Raw genomic sequence first — 25,949 nt, 5'->3', positions numbered from 1 at the left:
CCCCCATCGTTCTCTTTCACCCCCCTTTTTCTTTCAACCCTAATGATTCCCACATGGTTCTTGGTATCTCAGCCAAGCCTCCTAGCATTGTCTGAAAACTCCAAATTTAGAAGAAATATGAAAATTGTCAAACAGTCAGTCCTTAGTGGGTAAAACTGAAAACCTCCTAAACTGTCACAGGTCAAGGCAAGAAAAGGAGGGGGATTCACGTGATTACACCCCCAACCAATGGCATCCCACAATGACCTGACAGATGTGCCTTATAACAGCCTGGCCTCTCTTCTCTCCAGCTCATATAAGGTAAAAGAAAAAAGGTTTTTCCCCCAGATGGTTAGAATCTAGTCCAGGAAAGCCCTCATCTCTTACACAGACTTGGTTGTGCAACCTCGGGGGATCAAAACCTCAAGAATGCCTTGGAGAAGGTAAGTCGTAAGTTTCAGAACTTGCGCTAGAAGGACAATCCATAATTATACTTTCACAATGTATTTCCTGATGTGATTCTTTCTTACAGTGTTTAAGGCAACATTAGAAAATTTAAGTTACAATTTAGTAATGTTCATCATGTTATAAAATGGTTTCTAAATGTGCAAACTATATATAACTGAAGAAATCTGTAAGTATACTGAACATATCAATGGTCCCAGAAAGTAACTAGTAAAAAGTTTTCTGTAGGGTTCAGTAATGTGTACGGTGAAAGTTATGTCACTCTTTGGTATATACTTCCATTCAAACATTTGTACCTGGGTAAAGATTTGAGGGACCACCACTGAAGAAATGCAGTATGTAACTAGTACTACAGAAAATGCTGAAAGCATCTTCTGGGGTTTTGCAGGATGCACCAAGTTCTCCATCCACTCGGAAGCTTGTGCAAGTATTCACAGTGCAGTTCTGCAGTGATGGTCCTTGATATGCCAGATCAGAGATCAAATTTTACATGGAAGTAATATACAAGTTGCAAAAGTTTGGCCCATGTTTAATTACTCCGTCTAATATTAGACAGCAGAGACTTATTCCAGGCAATCTGAGGATGCGCCAAAATTATAACAGCAAGTGCATGCTGTTTTCTAGATTTGGGGAACTTGCTACACATTAGATACTTTTCATACTTATACCAACTCTTTGTTTACCTATCCAGGAACATTTATTTGCAAGAAACTGACACATTTTTAGACTTCCCAAATCTACATACCAGACTTGGTTCACTATGAAATCATAATCAACTACCGTATATCTAGTCTCATAGTCATTTAAAACCTAGCCTCATGTTCATCTCTCATAGAGTCACAGAATGTTAGAGTTGGAAGGGACCTCCGAGGTCATCGTGTCCAACCCCCTGCTCAATGCAGGATTCACTAAACCATCTCAGACAGATGTCTGTCCAGCCTCATAGACATATCTTACCTAGTCTCATAATCACTTCTTATAGTCATCTATCATCTTGTAACCGTGTCTGATAGTCATCTCTAATGGTTGTCTATAACCCAGTCTTATAGTTATCTCTTATAGTCATCTCTAACTTTGTCTGTGGTCATTTGGTATGGTCATATAAAAACTATTCTCATCATCATCATCAGTGATCAATCATGGTCAAATAAAACCTAGTCTCATAGGTATCCCTGACAGCCATGTATAACCTTGTCTCACTGACAACTAATACCTTTTCTCATAGTTAATTTATACAGTTACCTATAAGCTTGTTTCATAGTCATCTATCATGGTCATGTATAACTCAGCCTCATTGTTATCTCTTATAGCTATTTATAACTTAGTTTCATTAGCCATTTCTCAAAGTCTTCTATATTCTAATCTCAGAGTCAATTCTTATAATAATTTTTCATAGTCACCTGTAACCTCGTCTCTTAATCATCTTTCATACTAATTTATAACTTTGTTTTGCAGCTATAACTCATGGTCATATTTAACTTAGTCTCACAGTCATCTCACATTGTCATCTATAACCTAATCTCATAGTCAACTATCATCTAGTCAACTTCATTGGTCATCAACTCCCTACTCTCATAATCAATATTTATAGTAATCTATAACCTAGTTTCGTAGTCATGTCTGAGACATCTATCACCTAGTCTCATAGTCATCTCTCATGTTCATCTATAACTTTGTACAATAATCCTCTCTTATAGCCATCTATCACCTAGTCTCATAGTCATTATTCTTAGTCATCAATAACTTCTCATAATTATCTCTCATAGTAATCTAAGTCATCTGCATCCTAGTCTCATAGTCAATTCTTATAGTTATCTATAACTTTGTCTCATTAGTTTCTTATCATCATCCATAATCATCTCTCATAATCATCTATTAACTAGTCTCATAGTCATTTCTCATAGTCATCCCTCACCTATTGTCCTAGTCATCTCTCCTGGTCATCTATAACTTAGTCTCATAGTCATTTCTCCAAGTCATCTACAACCAAGTCTCGTAATCAATTCTTTTATTCATCTAGATATATCTCTTATAGTTATCCATCACCAAGTCTCATAATCATCTCTAATAGTTATCTATCACCTTATCTCATAGTGTCATCTATCACCTAGTCCATAGTCATCTCTCATGTGGATCTATAACCTGGGCTCATAGTCATCTTTCATGGTGATCTATAATCTAGGCTCATAGTCATCTCTCATGGTGATCTATAACCTAGGCTCATAGTCATCTCTCATGGTGATCTATAACCTAGGCTCATAGTCATCTCTCATGGTGATCTATAACTTAGGCTCATAGTCATCTCTCATGGTGATCCATAACATAGGCTTATAGTCATATCTCATGGTGATCTATAACCTAGGCTCATTGTCATCTCTCATGGTGATCTATAATCTAGGCTCATAGTCATCTCTCATGGTGATCTTTAACCTAGGCTCATAGTCATCTCTCATGGTGATCTATAACCTAGGCTCATAGTCATCTCTCATGGTGATCTATAAATAAGGCTCATAGTCATCTCTCATGGTGATCTATAACCTAGGCTCATAGTCATCTCTCATGGTGATCTATAACCTAGGCTCATAGTCATCTCTCGTGGTGATCTATAACCTAGGCTCATAGTCATCTCTCGTGGTGATCTATAATCTAGGCTCATAGTCATCTCTCATGGTGATCTATAACCTAGGCTCATAGTCATCTCTCATGGTGATCTATAACCTAGGCTCATAGTCATCTCTCATGTTGATCTTTAACCTAGGCTCATAGTCATCTCTCATGGTGATCTATAATCTAGGCTCATAGTCATCTCTCATGGTGATCTATAATCTAGGCTCATAGTCATCTCTCATGGTGATCTACAACCTAGGCTCATAGTCATCTCTCATGGTGATCTACAACCTAGGCTCATAGTCATCTCTCATGGTGATCTATAACCTAGGCTCATAGTCATCTCTCATGGTGATCTATAACCTAGGCTCATAGTCATCTCTCATGGTGATCTACAACCTAGACTCATAGTCATCTCTCATGGTGATCTATAACTTAGGCTCATAGTCATCTCTCATGGTGATCTATAACCTAGTCTCGCAGTCATCTCTCATGGTGATCTATAACCTAGGCTCATAGTCATCTATATTCTAACCTCATCGGCAGTTCTTATAGTCATCTCTAACCTATCCTCATCGTAATCTCTAATAATTAACTGTAACTTACTCTATTGGTCATGTATAACCTAGTAGCTAAAGGCATATTAATGTACTTCACATGTTGTTCTCTAAACTATAAAAATCTGTTTCCATTGCTCTGTTCCAATATTCTTACAGGACCCAGCCTGTATGTAATTGTCTATTTTCCTTTGCTTCCCAAGCAATGTCTAGACTCTAGCCCACAGCTGCAGTTGTCTGCACACCATGGAGCGGTTGTATAGCAGCAGATTTTACAGTATGTTAAGAAGTCCGGTATATCTTCGTAGCCCACAGTCACAATATAGAACCCAAAGATAACATTTAATCTTTACAAAGAAAGAACTATCACCTACCCGACAGAGAGGTCTGTGCTTGTTTGGCACTGAAAGATGCTTTGTAGACATCAAGCTTTAACATTCACCAGTAATCTCTCAAAATATTGGTGTAAGTTACATTGGTAGCAATTGTCTTAAAGGGGTCCTCTAGAGTAATAACAATAAAATGTACTTAGGTGATCATTATACTTGCTGCCATGGCATGGAATATTTTCTAAGCAATCCACCTGCAAAAATAACATTTGGGGTCTGAAGCTGCAGGTTTTTGTGTTATGTTTGAATGCAGGGAGTCCGTCCATACACAAGAACTGAGCACTGAATGGCTAGCGAAGGTATATTATACAGAATCCATTCTGTATAAAGATCTGCAGAATATATTGGTGCTGCACTGATATAAATGTGCAGCAGGTCTCTTGCCGTAGAAATAGGAAGACCTCTGTGCTGCCAATTATGATCAGATTTCCTCCACAATTACAAAATGGCGTTTAGATCGGACCAGATAGTAGGTCTCAGTGTATTTCCTTCAATGAGCGGTACGTTCTCTAGGTTATGTGGGACCTGCCAAACCTTGCAGCCACTTCCTGTCAGGAGTGGGACATATTCTTGGCAGCAAAAGCCCTAAGCAGCTGCTCCAGATGTGACCACTAACCGCTGGAGAGACCCTGAGGCCATCACCATCATGCACGGACAGGCGAAGCGCAGAGACTTCCCCAACACTTTATAATATTAGTCCTCAGGATAGCAGACAGCGTGTGGGTGTTCTTAGTGCTCGGCGCAGTTTAGTAAAAGAAGGTTTGAGTCTTTAAACTTTCTGTAAACTTTCTATCATTTATCTATATCTATCTATCCATCTATCCCATATCTATCTATTTATCATCTATCTCATATCTATCTATCTATCCATCCATCCATCCATCTATCTATTATCTATCTATCCATCCTATCATCTATCTATCTATCCCATATCTATCTATCTATCCCATATCTATCTATCTATCTAGCTATCTATCCTATCATCTATCTATCTATTTATCTATCTAAAAATAGAAAAAAAAGCAGCACAAAAAATAATAATCAATGGGTGCAAAAAGCCTTCCAGGTATATACCAAACCTCATTAAATGGGTCCAAAAAGATGAAAGCAGCACACCATGTTGGAATAAATTCAAGTGCAATTTAATTGCCTGGATGGGCAATTAAATTGCACTTGAATTGACTCCAACATATTCTAACATGGTGTGCTGCGTTCATCTTTTTGGACCTATCTATCTATCTATCTATCTATCTATCTATCCATCTATCTATCCATCTATCTATTCCATATCTATCTATCTATCTATCTATCCTATCATCCTACCTTTCATCTTTTTGGATCTATCTATCTATCTATCTATCTATCCCATATCTATCTATTTATCATCTATCTATCTATTATCTATCCTATCATCCTACCTTTCATCTTTTTGGATCTATCTATCTATCCCATATCTATCTATTTATCATCTATCCCATATCTATCTATCTATCTATCTATCTATCTATCTATCTATCTATCTATCTATTATCTAACTATCCTATCATCCTACCTTTCATCTTTTTGGATCTATCTATCTATCTATCTATCTATCTATCTATCTATCTATCCATCCATCTATTATCTATCTTTCTATTATCTATCTATCTATCCCATATCTATCTATCTATCTATCTATCTATCCTATCATCCTACCTTTCATCTTTTTGGATCTATCTATCTATCTATCCCATATCTATCTATTTATCATCTATCCCATATCTATCTATCTATCTATCTAACTATTATCTAACTATCCTATCATCCTACCTTTCATCTTTTTGGATCTATCTATCTATCTATCTATCCATCCATCTATTATCTATCTTTCTATTATCTATCTATCTATCTATCTATCCCATATCTATCTATCTATCTATCTATCTATCTATCTATCTATCTATCTATCTATCTATCTATCTATCTATCCTATCATCCTACCTTTCATCTTTTTGGACCTATCTATCTATCTATCTATCCCATATCTATCTATCTATCTATCTATCTATCTATCTATCTATCCCATATCTATCTATCTATCTATCTATCCATCCATCCATTATCTATTTATCTATCTATTATCTATCTATCCTATCATCCTACCTTTCATCTTTTTGGATCTATCTATCCATCTATCCATTATCTATCTATCTATCTATCTATCTATCTATCTATCTATCCCATATCTATCTATCTATCTATCTATCCATCCATCTATCTATTATCTATCTATCTATCCTATCATCCTACCTTTCATCTTTTTGGATCTATCTATCTATCTATCTATCCATCTATCCATTATCTATCTATCTATCTATCCATCTATCTATCTGGTAGAATGATGTTTGGCTTCCTATTATAATCTTGCGTTTTATATTTTACTGATCCTTTCAATTAATTTCATACATTACTAGTTAAACCTTGACCATTTTTGCAACAATTTTGAAGCACTTTCCTTAGATCTCTGATGTTCCTCTGTAATTCCTCTTGGGAATGTATCAATGAATTGACAATGCTTCTTACCACTGCCCTTGTCAATGTGTGATACCAATTCTTGCTGACAGCAGCACACTTTGTAGGGTTACACTTGCTACTGACAAGGGGAATGGTGATGCTCAGTTGTCAAATGTTTTCGTACCTATTTAGGAGGAACAATATAGCACTAAGAAAATAGCTTCCAAAGCTGTAATTGCATAAGGAATACAGGAATTTAGTAAAACTGATAGGGTAGCTCACAGGAGTTTCTTACAGGGAACCTATTTCCATGAAAATCAGTTTAATCTGCAGGCATATTATAGAGTAGGAGCAGATGAGTAGAACGATATAAAGTTTTTTTAATTTATTTTTTTAGAAAAGATTCAGTGTAACCTGATTCCTGAATCATTTAATACACTGCATTTCTGGGACTTTCAGTCCAGTGGGTGGTCCTATCAGTGACTGACAGCTTTTTTTGCATAAGAGTGAATACAGAGGTAGCTGTCAGTCACAAATAGGACCGCCCACTGGACCCAAAATCCCCAAAAGAACAGAGGTTTAAATGGTTAAAACACAGATTATACTAAATCTTTTCTAATAAAACTATGTATCAATCTGCTCAGCTCCCCCTGCTCTATAACATGGTGCCTGCAGAGTGATCTGTCTAGAGGCCGACACAGACAGAAGACGGCCCCGGTGGTAGAACATTTATGGGTCCTTTGTAGTCTAATAGCTCATCATAATGCACAATCCCACCTGCTTTGGAGGTAGAAGTGGCCCCCCTACCTCCTGGGTCCAGGTGCAGCTGCATATGTTGCACCATTGGTATGCCCTTTCGTGACTCTGCCATATTTTTTTATAATTCTTTATTTAGAAGACTTAGACAAAAACCAACACAACCACTACAATATCATAACATCCGTAATTGCCGATAAAATACAAATCAAACAGTAAGGAAACGAAACAGAGGATGGGAGAGCATATATCATCAAAAGTAGGTAGGATTTTATCAAGAGGAAAAGGACAGAGAAAAGCAGAAGAAAGGTGCAAGAGGGGGTGAAGTAAGAGAAGAAAGAGAGGGGAAAAAGGGGCTAGGGACCCTAGGGACTCCCCCATAAGAGCAGATTCACAAATGTAGGAGACCTGAAAGGACTAAATAGTCAATGATCACAAGGTATGTAATCATATCGATTGTTTAGGCCTCTTTCACACTTCAGTTTTTTACAATCAGTCACAATCCGCCAGGTTTTGAAAAAAACGGATCCGCAATTTTCTTTTGAGGATCGTTTTTTTCCCCCATTGACTTCCATTATTGGCGGATTGTGACGGATTGCCGTCCGTTGCATCCAATTCTCTCTCTCTCTCTCACTCTCTCTCTCTTTCCAGGCTGCGATTCCTTTAAAATTCTTCATTTGTCGGATCCGTCAAAAAAACGGACGGGTGGCATCCGTTGTCATCAGTACTAAAACGAATCCGCCATCCGTCCTTTTGACGGATTTTGACTGATGCAAAAAACTGAAGTGTGAAAGAGGCCTTAAGGAAAGATTACAGCAGTTTTAGATACTCCGTAGTAAGTCGAAATTCGTATATGAAAGACGTCAAGTCATTCATGTATATAGTTTTGTTAACCTTTGACAACCAAAATAGAAGAATTAGGGCTTTTTTTACACTGTGAAATACCGGTAAGAGCGTACATTACCAGGGAATTTAATGGGGAGCGTTTGTAGGAGGCAACTGGAATCTCGTAGTGATGGCGCAAGGCAGGACCCATCTCTCCAGAGAATTCTGTGACTGTGTGTATAAGATTTTAAACTCCTGATCAAAATGGGCAAAGTGTTTTATAAACCCAAAAGGTATGTAATAATAAACCTTCTGCCTCTCCACATCTCCAACATGAAGGAACAGATGAGGGGAAAAGAGCATGCCGACGAGTTGGGACTCTATGCCAACAGGAGACACAAAATGGAATGTTGAGTGGTTAATCTGCACTGCCAGTGGATTCCCACAGGAATGGTCCAGGACACACAAGTGATAAATACATACGGTTTTATTATCCATGTGTTTTGAAATCATCAGACTTCTTCCTCAGGATACAAGCACAATAGAAATGCAATGACAAACAGCTTAAAAAAGGGTTGGCATTCAAATAAAGGCACCAAAGAGGCACATGATCTGTCAAAGTTCACCTCTAATCCGTTACAATAAATAACAAGACCAATAAATTCAATAAATTGTATATATATATATCCCTATATGATAGGCGATGGGATAAAAAAAATAATAGAAAAAAATATAGTTCCCTTTTTTCCCTTGTTTTAGGTGTTAGAACTGTTTTTTGCTGTAACGGATTAGAGGTGAACTCTGACATATCACATGCCTCTTTGGCGCCTTTATTTGAATGCCAACTCCTTTTAAAGCTGTCTGCATCCTGATGAAGGAGTCTGATGACTTAGAAACGCGTAGATAATAAAACCGCATATATTTATGCCTTGCGTGTCCTGGACCATTCCTGTGGGAATCCACCAACAGCGCACTCAACATTCCCTTTAGTTTTTCTTGGTCTTTATGACCCGTGGATCTGCAGCAGCTGATGATATCTAAGACAACAATTGTTGTGTGCACCAGGTAAGCACCCCCAATTTACTTGCCATTTATCATCGGTTAAGGCCCTATAGAGCTTTTTGGTTCTCCAGCCCCAGCTTACATTCGCTCATAGTAAGAGTAGAGTAGCCTATAACCCGCTGCCTGAAATCTAGAACTAATTGAAGCTCTATGTGTGAGTGAGAGAATTCGAGATCTTTGTTCTGGAATAAGGTTAAAATTTGTATCCTTTCCCATTGTAGAATAAATGGGGAAGGGGGTTAGCTTTGGGGGAGATCAGACTGTCATATTTTAAGATAATAGGAGGACAACAGCCAGGCCTTGGCCTTTGTAATAAGGATGCTCATTGGACTGCTTTTCTTGTGTAATTTTGGCATAGGTTCCAGCAATATATGCTGGCTGACATATCTATTTTTCTGCCTTGATAAAAGATGTCATCGGTTAATGTGAACGACAGCTGATAGCATGCTGCCCCATCTATGGGCTGCATGTCTCTGACACTGGCTGTGGTATGTTTGGCTCTGAAACTTCGCTGTGTTTGAGACTGAAGAGACTGTAGGCGGGTTCATGACAGCTTCTCACCTCCCGCTATCAGTGACTTACAGGTTCACTCTACGTGTATATGCAGGGAGAGACCTGTCACTCACTGCCAGTGGGTGGGAAGAAGCTGCCAGGGACCCGCCTGTCCGGTTTGTCTCCAGTGCAGCTTAGTCCCCAACAGATTTTAAAGTACGGTATGTTTTTCTCAGAAACATGGCAGTATTTCAGAGCCAAACATACCTGTTTGAGATCACCCAGCCAGTGTCAGAGACATGCTGCATGTAGATTATGGAACATGTGTCAACTGCCGGGTTCCCTTTAAGCTTTTCAGTAGAGAGCTATCATGCAAAGACATGTATATGGCATAGTAGACATTTTCAACCATTTCTCTGTGATATCCAGTGAACATAGCCTGTACATGTGATGTGAACAGAGCATGAAAGTTTCCATACATCTTAGATAATTGTCAGCTGAGCAATGTTAATTTATCCTCAAAGGTTTATTCCCAAAAAATCAAGTTATGGATAGGGAATAACTTGCTGATCTCTGGTGTTCCAACCCCTGGGACCTCCAGTGATATCAAAAATGGGGCTCTGGAACCCTGAGAATGGGGCTTTGCAGCTCTCTCATGAATGGATCGGAGAGGTACACTCATTGTCTGTTGGACTGCCGAGTACCGCGCTTGGCTATTTGAGTCAATCCTGTAGACAATGAATGGGAACGGACGTCACGCATGCTCACATTCACTCCATTCAGGATAGGGCTGCAGATTCATGTTTTGGGGATTTGAAAGCGATCTCTTCTCTGATCCTATGTATAGGGGATAACTTTATTTTTGGGGGATAATGTTTTGGAATCATGAAGCAGCTATGCTGGGTCTAATGTGATATGGTGGTACAAAAAATGAGAGCCCCTTGCCCTGTCAGTGAAAGACTTTACGAAAAAGTATAATTTGTAGGGATCCGGTTATCAGTTTTGTGAAGGTAGGAAAACCATATGGTAGATAAAATTACCTATGCGAGAGCAGGACCATAACACAATCAAACATTTTTTATAGAACACCATCAACTCTCGCCATCTGCTATTCATTTTCTTTACATCATTTTAGTTATGTCACCGGTTCAGCTGGTTATTGCAAAGCCTGAATTCCCGTTAGGTATAGGCTCAGTTCTCACATCAGCGATTCCCTAAAAGGCTGTTGTTCTATGACAGTACATATTAAAAACATGAGGGCAAATATATATGGAGAGAATACATCTTAGAGATAGTGTTTCCCCCATGAATTGCACTTCTGCTTGTCTGTAGGTTGCTATTTTCAGAAGTTGCAGAGTAGGTCTTAGTGTGCGTCAATAAGGCCAAGTCTAAGGAGTGTCAAAGATGACGTGTCAGCCATAGTAAATACTTTAGACAATTGCATATGCATATGATGTTCCCATAAAATTCATGTTTGGGGTCTGTGGTTTGGATTACTCGCTCACTTCCTGGCGCTCTCATCCATGACCCTCCAGTCCACGACATGCCAAATCATCCTCTCTCACATGCTCCCTGACCTCTATGTCTTTTCAGTTGTTTTTGTCCCATCAAGAATGTGACTTGTAAACAGAACAGTTAAGTGTCCGCATCACACGCTCCCCATTTCCTTTACAAACTAATTAACCCCATGCCAGCCATGGTCATGCATGTTATTTTCCCACTGTACAGTTACAGTACATTTGTCAATATCTGTAATTGCCGGTATCTACAAAAACGTACAAAAACATATCAAAAATAAATAGGGACCTTCAAGTCAAAAAGACATTGATTCCCATTGCAATCATAAAATAGGGTGTGTTACAAATACATACATGCCAAGTATCCAAACACACCACTGAGAAAAGATGTATTAAAAAAAGTAATTTTATTCAGAAAAGTATACAATACAAAAGATAAAATATTATGAATCACAGGTAATATGAAACATGTGTAAAGAGATAAAAAAGAGGAAAAGTTACTCAAGCAAGATAAGAGTGGTAAAGTGGAATAGTAACAGGCTATGGGTAAGTAGGTGCCAAGTCTACCATATGGGCCTATCCTGAGACACAAATGTCAGATTAGATTATATAGTGCTTAGGGTAAAAGTATTGAAACCATACAGGACTGCCATGTGATTGATGAATTCAAAGCATACCCATATTGCAGTATACCACCCGTCTAAGATGCAACAAACGCCCCGACGCGCGTTTCATGGATATGCTTTCTCAAGCCAGTATCTGCTGGTATCTGCATCATTGGACTACCAGACGGGGAGCATGGGCTACCTATGAGGTGGTTTGTTGTGTCAGAATCCTTAAAAAGAGATGCCTTTTCTTGTAGAAACAAACATGATATGGTCCTATACATTCGTTTTTATTCTCAAAGTGATTGTTTATTTCAGAGTTCATTATTTAGTATTCTAAAAGAAAGACTATATTCTGCATATTAGATTGTAACTTTTATATAGCGCCACCATCATCTGTAGAGCTGCACAAGGGGGTATAAAACAGGAGTGTTTTGGTAACAGACAGAATGGATGCAAAATGGATACAGCTGCAAAATGCCTTCTAATATAAACATGCTGTGTGTATTAAAGGCGCTGAGCTGCCTGCATTTAATGTCAGCATGCAGGTAATGTCAGGTGGTGGGAGTGGCACGGTAAAAATCATATACTGGTCCAAAAAAAGTGAGTTTTTAGATAGATGTTGAAGGCATAAAAAATTCTCTCTCTCTCTCTGTAACAATGTCATTGCTTAACATGGTGCATATTCTATATTTCCTAAATTAAGTTTCCACATTATGCATTTTTCATTTTTTGGCAATCTATTTAGATTGCACATTTCTGTAGACAGGGTTCTCTTCTATGAGAGCTGTCAACATAGATAATGTTAGCAAAATATTAAAGGGTTTTATACTTTCAGAAAATTGGACCAAAACAGTATTTACTCACCTAACCGGGTCCAGCACCGGCTCCTTCCCGCTGCTCAGGTCTTGGTGCTTTGGCTGCAGTGGTGACATCACAGAGAGCATCTCAACTGTAGCCAGTCACTGAACTCATCACCTCATTTCAACTAACTCAGCCCGGCTGCTGAGCTCAATGATGGGCTACAACAATGCTGTGAACTGCTGACACAACGTTATCACTGCTGTAACACTTTTTGGGGTCCACATTCTTAAAAGTAAAAAATCCCTTTAGATACTACACATTAAAAAATATATTACATTTCGCAGGACGTTAAATTTTGCCAAACACCACTTCATGTATCAATCTCACAGCCACATGCTGTAGGTACCAGCCTATCTTCTAGCTTTAACTTTGTTATAGGAACCTGGGATCAGATATATAGTGACATATTCAGTGTATTTTTCAGTTTTCTTTTAGTTATACAGTCGGTACAGAAAGTATTCAGACCCCTTTAAATTTTTCACTATTTGTTTCATTGCAGCTATTTGATAAATTCAAAAATACACTCTGCACTCCATCTTGACTGAAAAAAACAGAAATGTAGAAATTTTTGCAAATTTATTAGAAAAGAAAACTGTAATATCACATAGTCATAAGTATTCAGACCCTTTGTTCAGTAGAAGCCCCCATTTGAGCTAGTACAGCCATGAGTCTTCTTGGGAATGATGCAACAAGTTTTCCATACCTAAAGTTGGGTATCCTCTGCCATTCTTCCTTGCAGATCCTCTCCAGTTCCATCAGATTGGATGGTGAACATTGGTGGACAGCCATTTTCAGGTCTCTCCAGAGATGCTCAGTTGGGTTTAGGTTAGGGCTCTGGCTAGGCCAGTCAAGAATGGTCACAGAGTTGTTCTGAAGCCACTCCTTTGTTATTTTAGTTGTGTGCTTAGTGTCATTGTCTTGTTGAAAGGTGAACCTTCGGCCAAGTCTGAGGTCAGAGCACTCTGGAAGAGGTTTCCATCCAGGATATCTCTGTACTCGGCCACATTCATGTTTCCTTCAATTGCAACCAGTCGTCCTGTCCCTGCAGATGAAAAAAAAACCATAGCGTGATGCTGCCACCACCATGTTTCACTCTTGGGATTGTATTGGGCAGGTGATGAGCAGTGCTTGGTTTTCTCCATACATACCACTTAGAATTATCACCAAAGCGCTCTATCTTCGTCTCATCTGCCCAGAGAATCTTATTTTTCATAGTCTGGGAGTCATCCTTCGTGTGTTTTTTTTTAGCAAACTTTATGCGGGCTTTCATATGTCTTACCCTGAGGAAAAGCTTCCGTAGGGCCACTCTGCCATAAAGGCCGACTGGTGGAGGGCTGCAGTGATAGTTGACTTTGTGAAACTTTCTCCTATCTCGCTACTGCATCTGTGGAGCTCAGCCACAGTGATCTTGGGGTTCTTTTTTACATCTCTCACCAAGGCTCTTCTCCCACAATTGCTCAGTTTGGCTGGACGGCCAGGTCTAGGAAGACTTCTGGTTGTCCCAAACTTCTTCCATTTAAGGATTATGGAGGCCACTGTGCTCTTAGGAACCTTGAGTACTGCAGAAATTCTTTTGTAACCTTGGCCAGATCTGTGCCTTGTCATAATTCTGTCTCTGAGCTCCTTGGCCAGTTCCTTTGACCTCATTATTCTCATTTGGTCTGATATGAACTGTGAGGTCTTATATAGACAGGTGTGCTCCTTTACAAATCAAGTCCTAACAGTTTAATTAAATAAAGCTGGACTCTAATGAAGGAGTAGAACCATCTCAAGGAAGATCACAAGGAAATGGACAGCCTGTGACTTAACTATGAGTGTCTGAGCAAACTGTCTGAATACATATGACCATGTGATATCTCAGTTTTTCTTTTTTAATAAATTTGAAAAAATGTCTACATTTCTGTTTTTTTTCAATCAAGATGGGGTGCAGAGTGTACATTAATGAGAAAAAAATGAACTTTTTTGAATTTAACAAATGGCTGCAATGAAACAAAGAGTGAAAAATGTAAAGTGGTCTGAATACTTTCTGTAACCACTGAATACCTGTAGAGGTAAACATAATGTATCATGATCCACATGGCTATGCAAGATATTGCATTGTTTTTTTTAAATTTTTTTAGTAACTTGGTAGCAATAAAAATTGGAACGTAGCTGCAACCTTTGTTGGATATTCTGGTTGTTCTAAATGTGTATTCCTATGAAACCATGTATCTTTGGATTCTTGCATCATTACAGGTCTAAAGGTAATTGAAAGTCCAACAGCAATAAGTTGTATCACTGATCAGGAATCAGGAGCAGGGGGTTCCTTCTATTTTACTATACAGTAGCCAAACAAAATGTTCAAAAATGTAACTTGTAATAAAGCACATTAAAATAAATTCATTACCGGCAAGCCATGTGCTAGCTACAAGCTGTGCTTTATGATAGGCATCATTAGGCAATTAGGCAAAGCTAGGTTCACATCTGCATTGCAGTCTCCAATGCAAACTCTTTAATTTTTAATGGTGGAAATAGGGCAGTATTCTATGCTATTATTTCCGATAAGATGACAGACACCACGACGAAAACCTGATGGACTCTATTATAATTCAGAGGGGTCCATCATGTTAAGAAACATCAATGCAGAATTTCTGTTCCAAGTATGTAACCGAAAACAGAACTCCTAACACAGATGTGAACCCAGCCTAGGCAACGTAACGTTCAAAACATATTTTAGTAGTCTATTCTGTTCATTTCTAGGGCATCAGGGTGCTGGGCTATCAGGAGGTGCATGGTAGGCAGTTGTCCTCTGACCTGACTGTGAAATGAAGGGAGCAGTGAGGTCCTCTTCTTTGCAACCTGCTCCTGTAATCCGGAATAGCTGCACACAAGCATATTTGCAACTGTTTTTCATTATATACTCCTAGGCTAGCATCTCATTGCCGGTCATGTGTTTCCATTTGTCTCTATACAGTTTTCTTTTGAAAACACTCCACCAGATCCTCCCCGTCTCCTTAACTCTGGACTTGGAAGGATTGTCACATGAACCCTAAGGAGAAGAGTAAGTGACTGGTTAGTAACCATCTGTTTGAATTTAGAGCCTGGAAGGTGAACGGATTGGACAAAAAGTCACAGGAAGAAAACAATGTAGAAACATTGGATCATGTAACCACCAGTGAAAATCCAGCGTAGAAGCATGTAGTGTAATTTAATGAAAGAGAATTACAAATATGCTCGTCTGTAGCTGATAGGGATGATGGAGGCAGGTTATAAAGTAGTGGACAACCCCTAAAGTTTTCTTTTAGAATATCTTGGGTCAAGAACCTTGTTGACGTCTTGACTTTGAATATTTGCCAAAAGTTACCAAAGTAATCTCTATTCTTAAGCAAGCATAAGGATGGCGAAAACAGCTTACCATTGTGAGGACCCCACAAACAGCTCATCATATCTGGACCTCCTAGACCCCTCTACACATGGAATGGGAATGTGTGTTAGGGTTAACTGTAGACAAGATTGAAAATTTTGGTTTTTAGTGAAGTTATGGTTTAAAGCATTGTTTCCCAAACTCCAGTCCTCATGGATCCAGCTTATAATGTTTTCAGGATCTCCTTAGTATTGCACAGGTGAGGGGATTAATACTAAGGCATCCGACACTGTCACAGGTTCTCTCACCTGTGAAAGGAAATCCTCAACATATGATATGTTGGGGGCCGTGAGTACAGCTTTGGGAAACAATGGTTTAAATGTCTAGTCTAGCTGGATTAGCACATTACAAGCCAACATTGCTGATCATAGAAGATTTGCAAATACAAATGTATAAAACTAAAGCTAACGTATCTTGTCTCCAGCAATAAATGATATATAATTTCTAGATGATATATGTTGCCCACATGGCAACCCATTTTTATTTTGTCCCCCAAAAAGTCACACATATAAATAGTAAAGCAAAATGAAATAGCACATGCCCCCAGTAGACTGGCTTGGAGTGTTTCAAGTACCAAGAAACTGCCTCAGACCATAAAAGGAAGAGATATTTTTCTTCAATCCGAATCATGGAAAAAGCAAAAGTTATTTTTAGTTAGAAGTCTGGCGGCATCAGAGGAGCTGCATAGTGTGATAATGATCTAGAGTGAGTGCATGACACTTTAATACACTCGTATACATCAACAAAGTAAGCTTATGTCATCAGTGGATAACAGGACCTTTAGAATGGAAGCTCTCGCTGGAAAATATTTCATTATTGTCCTATTTAATGAAATGATTTATCGCTTATGTTTAAAAGGAGCCAATTGCTGTGGAAAACGGGCAAAAATTACGATAACGTATGATACGAGGTATAGAAGGTCCATCAAGACCAAATACAGTATAGCTCTAAACAGATGTCAATCTAGTATATATATTAAAAATGGATTGCAGAGGTCTAGTCTGTTACCAACAACATCAAATAAGTGGGATTTCCCCCAATAATCTGATGTTACCAGTGATACCACACATGGACCCATGCTATGGTATATTTCTTCCTCAATTAAAGCCACATTTTGTAGCATTCTACCTTTGTCTAGTCTCTTAAGTTTCAATTTGGCTACTATAGATATGTTAATTATTGTAAACCAAATGCTCATTTTAGGGTTGACGGTTTTATGTAGGCCGAAATGATTTTTCTCATAGTTTTCTAACCAAAAAAATGCACATGCTCCTATTTTGTAAAATGTAACATAGAATAAACCTAAAACTCACAGTTTACTTATGTCAGTCATGAAAGGCTCAACACTTCGGTAAATTCCAAGTGATAGAACGCATAGAATTTTGCAAATCTGATCCATGTAATCTGGGGAGATTTTAGGTATGTTACAACAAATTGTAAGAAATGCTATAGTGATGTGATATCAACCAGGATTTAATGTCTCTGTTAATGTGGTAGCTGAATCTAATGATGATCCATTTCCCCAGAGGGAGAACACAAGGGAACCAGCTGTTGCCCATATGCTTGGAATTTTTTCCCAAAATTGTTAAGAGTTTGTTAAAATAAAGACACATGAGAATCAACCTTCTCTTGCCCCCTTCTTTATCCATAATAGAAGCAATGATCAAGGGGTCAAACCTACAGGAAAACACTCATCATCCCTAGAGACAAGATTTGGACAACCTCCAGATTTCGGAGGGAACCTAATTTAATGTCAACAATGCAATAACGCCAAATTGGGTGACTCCTACAAATACCACTCGCATCACAAAACTGTTTGGCCCATTTCAGGACGAAGATGATGTATATAGAGTTGTCTAAGAAATAGCTATCTCAGACCTACTAGAGTGCTTCCAAATCTTGGAGCAGATGTGATGAGAGAGATGGAGAGAGGCCAGTTATCCTGTAAAGAATGCTCTCTTGATTTCTTCCAGATCCAGAGAAGGCAGAATCTTTAGATCACGACTCAGCCAGGAATTGTTTAGCCGGGATAATGCACATCTGTAATTACATTCCTATTACAAGTATCACAGTACTTATACTATTAAAATATTTTCTAAATATGACCCATTGGCCTTCAACCGACTGTAATCCTGTTACATATTGGCTTTTTAGGAGACTGTGCATAGATGTTCAATGTCAGGCTCTGTTCACAAATGTATTGGCACCTATGTTATTGTGTGACATGACTTTAGAAAAACACAGAAAATGTCTGGTAATGTGTTTTTTTAATTTTAATAGGAGTTTTGTAATGCTAAATGCTTCAGTTTGGCTTTTTGTTAGGCTTCAAATATTTGCGAAGTGAAAGGATAGTGTAGTTGGAGCCAGCATCAATACCAAAAGGAATTTGGAAAGTGTAGGTGCCCGCTAACCATGGGCGAACCCCTCAGCACAGAATTCCTTTGGTGATATCCACTGTAAATTTCGGCAAATGTGCACACTACATGTATGTAGAAGGTTCAGGTGTATTGTCCCATAGTTGCCCTTTGAATTAGGATGGAAACATTTAAGAAATTGGAAATGGTTACATCCCTTCCAATGTCTATCAGTCCCTCTAAAGTGATTGTGAACCCTACTGAACAGAACATGGAGAATATTTGTGCTCCTATGAAGTTCACGTTGCGGCAGAGCTTCGTAGGAGATCACTAATTTTACATTACCCTGCAATATTACAGTATTGCAGTGTGCTTTATGTGCAATAAAATAAACCTATGTTCAAGTCCCCTAGAAAAAAATAATAATAAAACAAATAAAAAATATATACCAGTATATACAGTATACAAATTTAAATCATACCCCTTTTTCCCAAAATATAAATAATATTAAAATATTTGATATCTATTGCTGCATATATCTGTCCAAACTAATGAAACATCTGAATATTTATCCGATACGGGATGCACGATGTTGTGTTGTTTTTCTTTACCAAATGGAGTTAACGAAGCCTTAGGAAATAAGCAAATATTATTTATATTACTATTCATGTCTATAATTAACCCATATTTGTGTGATCTGCACAATGCAAAGGACACAACATGTAGAAAAATATGAACGAGGATATATATTTGGTGTCTTTCTGTCGCATCATATATGTATGAGCAATATATACTACAACTATAGCTGCAGATAAGAAATTATAAGAAGTTATAAAAGTGCAAAAGTAGATTTAACCAAAACTGCCTTCCTTCTCAACTGGCCAACGGATCATGGGAGTGACTGGTTAAATATTTTAGTAACATAGAGACCATATATATATATCTTTGTTTATTAGTTATGAGTCAATGTGTTTGGAAAAGGTGTTATCTTGGGTGCTAACCGAGTTACGAGGGCGTGCTCGAATAATATGTTCGAGTCCCCGCGGCTGCCTGTCTCACGGCTGTTCGACAGACGCAACAAATGCAGGGATAGCCTAACGAACAGGAAATCCCTGCATGTGTTACAGCTGTCTAACAGCTGCGAGACAGGCAGCTGCGGGGACTGGAACATATTTTTCAAAAACGTAGGAGACATTTGCTTAGCACCTGAGCACGCTCCGATAACACTTTATTAGCGCACATTCGCTCATCACTAATATATAGTCAACAAACTGGAGCAAGTTCAGAAAAGAGCAACCAGAATGGTGACCGGTCTGCAAACCCTGTCTTATGAGGAAAGGTTGCAGGATTTGGGAATGTTTAGTTTGCAAAAGAGAAGACTGAGAGGAGACTTAATAGCTGTCTACAAATATCTAAAGGGCTGTCACATTGTAGAAGGATCAACTTTATTCTCATTTGCACAAGGAAAGACTAGAAGCAATGGGATGAAACTGAATGGGGGGAGACACAGATTAGATATTAGAAAAAACTTTTTGACAGTTAGAGTGATCAATGAGTGGAACAAGCTGCCACGAGAGGTGGTGAGTTCTCCTTCAATGGAAGTCTTCAAACAGAGGCTGGACAGACATCTGTCTGGGATGATTTAGCGAATCCTGCTTTGAGCAGGGGGTTGGACCAGATGGCCTAGGAGGTCCCTTCCAACTCTACGATTCTATGATTCTATGATATATATTCTCTATGTAACTCTCTCTATATATACGTATATATATGGAGAATATATCATTTCGGTTCGGTGTTAAAGATATAAGAATAATTACATTGTTACCGTATAGAATGAATTTGATTAGTGGAGCCATTGTCAGAGGTTCCATCATGACTGATGCACATCTTCTATCGTAGAGCGTACAGTACAGACATTACATATCTGTTAATTAACCAGAGAGCAGATTAGCTTGTCACCTAATAAGCTGTAATAGGGCAGACATTTATTGTATCCAGCCATTAAGGATACAACTCCGTCTTAATGACGTAATTTGGCATTGACTCATTTAAGCTTACACAGAGATGCCCTTTGACTCAGGGTTATTATGGGTTGTGTGAGGACTTGATTGCCGAGGACTGCTCTAGATCAATGGCATCATTCACAATAAAGCTTACTGCACATCATAGGCCCTCTGAACAATCCACATCCTTTTCAAGCCATCTTATTACAAGAGACTAATTGTGCTTAGATTATGCAATTTATCCTCTTCTTTTGCAGGCATTATTCCAGATCATATCCCGACCAATGATGGAGGTGGAATAAAGCAGCAGCCATGCAAGTTCAATTACATGGATGAGACATGGCTTTGGTCCAGAAATATAGCTTTCCAATACTGTGGTAAGGAGGAGGCCAGGTGAGGGGGATGACGATGGTGATTTGGGTTTCTTGCAATTGGCTTCTATGGTTTTGAAAAATTTCCAAAGATTTTGTCCAAACCTCATATTAACAGCTGGCGAGAGAGAGAGGAAATACCTTACACAGTTGTATATAAAAGTAGCTGTCACACAGAGCAGCCGATGTAACTCAAAGCTAGCAGAGCTGCCAAGTTTTTTCTACGCAGATATTGCTCTTTCAAAACTTTTCCGAATATTGAAACTTCAATACTACTTAGTATTGCTTCATCGTTATTTAAAGGGAATGCACCATCAGAAAATGACCTATTGTTTAAATCAGATTTGGGTGATAAATGTATTTTGTCAATGGTTTTTTCCCATATCACAATCCATAATAGAAGTAGAAATATTGCATATTGCAATTTTCACACTGGCCACTAGGGATTTTTAGACTCTAACTTCCTGTTGCTTCAGGAAGTTCACATATGCATTAACAGCAGTGAAGACAGTGAGTCTCACCATACTTTTGTTTATTGAAGGTTATTGTGAAGAGAAGGGGAGCAAGATCAGCTGCAACATCACGTATTGTGATTGGTGGATCCTGTGTCATCAGCTGTGTGTACAGCTGTCACCTATCATCTTGATCCTGTCTCTGATGATAAGAAAACTGTTATAAACTATCCTTGAAAGGACAAAAAATATAGCTAGATTCATCAAGACCTGTGTTGTTCATGCTGGTCTTGATCAGGCCCACCCCAGATCGGCACATTATGGCGAGACTGGGCAAAACTGGCAAGAAAACATGAAAAGTCAAACATTTTTGCCCAAAAATGTTGAAACTTTCAATGTGATTTTCACCAGAATTCTGACATAATCGCTTTGACGAATATGGAATCTAAATAGGCTGCAGTGGCTAGTGTGAAATTTACAAGATTACTAATTTATATTTTAATAAAAGAGATACAAATTTTTTTAAAAAAATTAGCAAAACATGTTTTAAAAATACAAATAACCCAAAAACCTGATTTAAACAGTAGGTCATTCTTTGATCACATTTGCTTTAACCCCTTCACAACACAGCCAGTTTCCGTTTTTGTGTTTTCCTCCCCTTCTTCCAAGAGGCAGAACGTTTTTATTTTTTGTCCACATAGATGTATGAGAACTTGTTTTTTTGTGGGACGGGTTGTACTTTTGACATTTTTTTTCCCACATAGTATACCAGAAAATGGGAAAAATTCAATTGGTTTTGAGATTTTTTTTTTTGCGGTATACATTGAGTGCTAAAAATGAACTGGCAATTTGATTCTCCTCATCACTTCAGTATGATTACGTCGATACCAAAATTGTTCACTTTTTCTAAAAAAAAAAAAAAACAACAACATTTTCTTTGTCACCATTTTTCGAGAGATTTGAACCTGCGATCCTCTGATTCTTTGTACTACAGTATATACGGCGATACAATAATATTGCTGTATATAGTTAAAATCATTTGCTCCTTTGAAGCCCTGTCACAGGTTGAGTTTCAAGGGAGCTGTCTTTCTGATACTGCCACCCAGTCCCGTTATCTTCCCCATTGTGCACTGTTTCTTTTAAAGCACCACTCCAGCAGGTTTTTTTTGCATTGATGAAGTGGCGTTTTAAATGTTTGTCCCCTGCCCCCCTGTCTCATACTTTCCTGCCGCCATCTTCATCCTTTTCCAGTATCGCTCTGGTCGGTCTCTGACGAAAAGTGACCTGTTGGCAGCTCCAGTGTTTCATGGAGCGGTGCGGAGGTCATTTTTAAATACAAGTCCTTGCTCTGCCTCTCATAGACTTGCATTGAGCTCTCGTGACGCAGCTTCTGACTTCCAGCCAGACAGAAGTTATGATGCACAAGATGACACCACAAGACCAGAGCAGAGTCGGTAAGAGGTGAATGCATCAGAAAGTGAGTATAAGAAAGGAGGCATGGGGCTTACACTTAAGGCGCCACTCCAGCACTGAAAAAAAAACGCTGGAGTGGTGCTTTTAAAAACATATTTTTTTTATTATTACAGCTTTCTCAAAATTGTGTAATTTTCAGACTGGCCACAGTGACTAGTCTAGACTCATACTTCCTGTTCTTTCAGACCCAATCTTTTGTATTGAAGCATCTATCATCTAATGAGCCTGACCAATGTTATAAAACGAGCAGTGCAGATGTTAACTATTTTTCTGAGGCTGATTACTGCGATTGGCTCCACAAATCAGATCAGACTCACTCATTCGTCTATGAGTGCCTGTAAAATAACGGATGTCATCTGAATGCAGTCATACAATAGAGAAGATGGAGATATTAAGTGTTCCATCTTCTTCACACCTGTGATCCGATTCTCTCTTCCAACAGAATTAGATCACAGTATACTGTCACTCAGCTCAAATTCTGACAGCGTGTCATTTACATTATCGATTCGATTTTCTTGTGTGACCGTAGCCTTAATGCGATTTCCGTTTTCTTTTCTTTCATTTTTGCTTTTGTTGTTACGACGGGTTTTTGCGTTTATTTTAGTGTAGAAAAGCTGCAATTCTGCACTTAAAAATGCAATTGCGGTTTTACATTGTTTTTTTTTCAGCTTCTCAATAGAAGCCTATGGAGGAAAATACAACATGAAGCACACATATCCAAAGCAGTGGGCATGAGTTTTCGTGAAATCAGATCTTTGTTTAATTTGTTAAACGCGTGGACACACAAAAAAATGCAGTGTTAAAAACCCAGCATTTACACTATGGGGCCGATTCATCACAGCTTTTACAACACAAAAGTGGAGCAAAAACTTTGAAAATTTGCAACATTTCTTAAAAATGTAGCATTTTCTGCCGTTTTCACACCACTTTGGATCAGATCAGCTGAAATGTGTGGATCCTCGGTGAAGCGGGGGTTGAACAGGGGCGTTGGATTAATCAAATAAGCTGCCGTTTTCTACTCCAGAAATTTCAGGCGCGGCACCCGGAGGCGCATATGACTATCTACTAATACCTGTGATCTTTTGTTCCCAGTGTCTAAATAAGATATCAGCATTTCTAATATTCATTAGGACAGAAGTCCTCACAAGTCCACTTTTCTCAGCCTCGGATCATCTATACTCCTGATTGTCCAGTGTCTCCCAGCCCGCGGTGCAGTGCTGCATCTCTGGTCAGTTGTGAGTCTGAGATGAAGCACTGTAGCTCGGGAAGGCGGAAATCTGCTGCCAGGAAGAAGAGGATTGACTAATGACATCTTCATCTAAAGAAAAAGTTTGGAATGGTGTGGGAAATCTGTTCAAGAAAAGTCTACATATGGTGAGAATTATGCCCTAACTGTATGTAATAGATTTCTTCTTATTCACATTTATTGCTCTTACTGGCCAGAAAGGAACTTATTCCTGTTTATAGGAGGCCTCCGTATGCCATTACTCTTTTTCCAGCCAGTTGTTTATAGGTCATCTCTGCGGTAAACAGACGCACATATTCCTGCCACAGCTGGAGACAGTCCTTTCTGATTGTTTTCTTCAGTAGATCTGCAGTATTTTCTCCAAAACGGTAAAGTTAGGTCATCGGGAAGAAGCATTACCGCACAGACCTTTGTAACTTGGTCCTCACGGTCCAGTTTTCCCAGGAATCCCTTGGGTGCTGTAGTGGGGATTCCTGGAAATACTGTTCTTGGGGTCTAGGGTTTGCAGCTAGGAACATCAACATCTTCATCAATGTTTTACCAAATCCCCGTATGAAGGCTGACTGCCGAAACGTGCGTCGGGTCTTATGGTGTGTGCTGTAGCCTACACTACAGGTATTGATTCATGTGTAATACATTTGTATACTGCCGTTGAAGTGGAATGGGTCCTTTTGTTTTGCATTAAGTGTGGGTTTATTATAGTGGCAAGTAATGTTTGGCCATGCAAGGCCCTTGGTTAACATATCACCATAGGTATTTACTCCCTTAGTCCTATATAGATCCCCACTGATTTAACAATGACTCTGTAACCTTCGTGTGAGGAGGTTCTTAGCATTTTGGCACCACCTTGTGGTTTCCAACGTTTTAATATGCTTAGTCTGTTTATGTGTATTTTTTTCACTATTTAATAAAAATGCATATGTTTGTATTTGTTGATTCTAGTGTACATTTTTTTTTTTATTATATGACGATATAATGTTTTACCAAGGCGGGTGCTTTTATACACAGGATTCTGAATGTAGCTATGTTAAATGTACAGTATTCATTCCTGTGTCCTGTTTACACTAAACAATATACGGTATATGTTTGTCCATTAGCAGTATATAAGCTTTAATAAACGATAGCGTAAATTGCTGCTTCTTTGGGGGGGTGGGGTTGATGTCTAAATAAATATCTCCAAAACCAATTAAAAAATCACAATGGATTGTTGTATTTGACATCAACTATTGCATTTATGTCATTTCTTTCTATCCAAGTTGTATTATAATTTATAAACTGTAATTTTCTTAAAGCCCCAAGAAAAAAAAAGATTCTCTGATTCTTCAATAAAATATCTGTAATTATTAGAACACAGATCCTGTTATTCTTTCTGTCTAATGAAACGAGGATTCAAATCATCAATCAAATAAAACAAAAATGTTGCCATCAAGAAAAGAACAGAATCTACGGTACTTGTGTGACGTCTTCTACACATCATGTATCCTCATGAAATTTTAAAAGGACCTCGTCTTTCTTTTCCATAAAATGATAATTCTGGAGTTTTTTCAATGACAGATGATATGGATGCTGCTCCTCAGGGGCGGACACAGACAGAAGAGGGTCCATGTGCAAGATCAGTATATGGGCCATTTGAGTTCCAATGTTGTATCTGTAACAGAAGATGCTTTAGTGGTTGTTGTAGGCCCCTTTATCTCTTGGGCCCCTGTGCTGCTGCACCAATGGTATATGTGCCCATGCTGGTCCATATTATTGCTATCTGCAAAGCCTAAAATCGGCAAGCACCTCCTAGTGAAATGAATTGAATAACAAGTCGCTGTGACTGCATTACTTTAGCATGCACTAAATTACAACACTTCTAGCAAGCTAACTTTGAGGGGAACATTGAGTGTATAAATTCTGATCTGCACTTCTGCTACATAGACTATGCTTACGAGATTGAGGTATGTAGCACAATATGATCAAATTGTGTGAGCCCATCCCAGCAACAAGGTGACCCCAGTTAGAAAAAGATCTAACTCTCCTGGGCCTAGGCCTGC

The 25,949-nt window shown here is 38.6% G+C and overlaps 1 long non-coding RNA gene across 1 annotated transcript; it reads left to right on the top strand.

The window, feature by feature from the left end:
* Nucleotides 1–256: 256 nt before the first annotated feature.
* On the top strand, nt 257–25,262 carry LOC141088947 (uncharacterized). The gene is made up of 2 exons (XR_012232106.1): nt 257–422; nt 20,629–25,262. It is a non-coding gene; the product is annotated as an uncharacterized lncRNA (long non-coding RNA).
* Nucleotides 25,263–25,949: the final 687 nt, after the last annotated feature.

This window comes from Dendrobates tinctorius, unplaced genomic scaffold (assembly GCF_039654945.1).
Source record: "Dendrobates tinctorius isolate UK_male_01 unplaced genomic scaffold, ASM3965494v1 ptg000043l, whole genome shotgun sequence".
Classification (NCBI taxonomy): Eukaryota; Metazoa; Chordata; class Amphibia; order Anura; family Dendrobatidae; genus Dendrobates; species Dendrobates tinctorius.
Note: the sequence above shows the minus strand (reverse complement) of the source record. Positions and strands in the feature narration are given on the sequence as shown.